The following is a 1,516-nucleotide window of genomic DNA, read 5'->3' on the forward strand; positions in this document are numbered from 1 at the left end:
AGCCACCAGAATATATGAGAATGCTATAAAATTTCATAGCCTAGCCTTTACAATATGACCTTCTATGCCTTTCTTTTCTTTTCTTTCCAGAGAGTTTTACACTGCAGGATCTATGCATTTCTATCTAGTTTTATGTCTCCTGGGTGAACCCTCTCCTGTTCTACCACAGGGTCTGTTTGTTCTCACTCTTTCTGTTTTTGATGAGATCATTCCACACTTTATCACCTTCCTATTTTCGCCTCCCAACCAACCTGTTCAAGGTTCATCTCTAGGGTCAAGTCAGAGATGCTCAACAAGCTTTTTTCTTTTCTTTTCCTTCTTTCTTTCTTTTCTTTTCTTTCTTTCTTTCTTTCTTTCTTTCTTTCTTTCTTTCTTTCTTTCTTTCTTTTCTTTCTTTCTTTTTCTCTTTCCTTTTTTCTTTCTTTCTTTCCTTCTTTCTTTCTCTTTCCTTCCTTCCTTTTTTCTTTCAACAAGCATCTTTCTTTCTTTCTTTTTCTTTCTTTCTTTCTTTCTTTCTTTCTTTCTTTCTTTCTTTCTTTCTTTCTTCTTTCTTTCTTCTTTCTTTCACTCTCTTTCTTTTCTCTCTCTCTTCCTTTTCTCTCTCTCTCTCTCTCTCTCTTTCTCTTTCTGTCTTTTGATAGAGTTTCACTCTTGTCACCCAGGCTGGAGTGCAATGGCACGATCTCAGCCCATTGCAACCTCCGCCTCCCGGATTCAAGCGATTCTCTTGCCTCTGTCTCCTGAGTAGCTGGGATTACAAGCATGTGCCACCATGACCGGCCAAATTTTGTATTTCTTGTACAGACGGGGTTTCACCACGTTGGCCAGGCTGGTTTCGAATTCCCGACCTCAGGTGTTCCGACTGCCTTGGCCTCCCAAAGTGCTGTGTCTGGCCTCAGCAAGCACTTTCTTTTTTTTTTTTTTTTTTCTTTTTTTGAGGTGGAGTCTCGCTCTGTCGCCCAGGCTGGAGTGCAGTGGCCAGATCTCAGCTCACTGCAAGCTCCGCCTCCCGGGTTCACGCCATTCTCCTGCTTCAGCCTCCCCAGTAGCTGGGACTACAGGCGCCTGCCACCTCGCCCGGCTAGTTTTTGTATTTTTAGTAGAGACGATGTTTCACCGTGTTAGCCAGGATGGTCTCGATCTCCTGACCTCGTGATCCGCCCGTCTCAGCCTCCCAAAGTGCTGGGATTACAGGCTTGAGTCACCGTGCCCGGCCATCAGTAAGCACTTTCAAGGGCCAAGTGAAAAAAATGTTACTATGCTAGACACTGAAATGACTCCTAATTACAAAGCTTGTAGCCACTGTCCTGGAGGAAGCACTCACCATCTGGTGGTAGGATTTAGGGAAATGCACAAATTACTAGACAGAATAGAGTAATATTAAGTGCCATCCAACAAGTAGAAGTCCTATAAGGTTCAATGGGGAGGAGTTAGCTCTATCCTGAAAGCCTTTCTCAGCTGCTTTAGTCCATGCTGACCTGTCCCTTTGCTGGATTACAGTTGGAATTATTACTTA

The sequence above is a fragment of the Colobus angolensis genome, unplaced genomic scaffold (genome assembly GCF_000951035.1).
Source record: "Colobus angolensis palliatus isolate OR3802 unplaced genomic scaffold, Cang.pa_1.0 Scaffold11, whole genome shotgun sequence".
In the NCBI taxonomy this organism is placed as follows: domain Eukaryota; kingdom Metazoa; phylum Chordata; class Mammalia; order Primates; family Cercopithecidae; genus Colobus; species Colobus angolensis.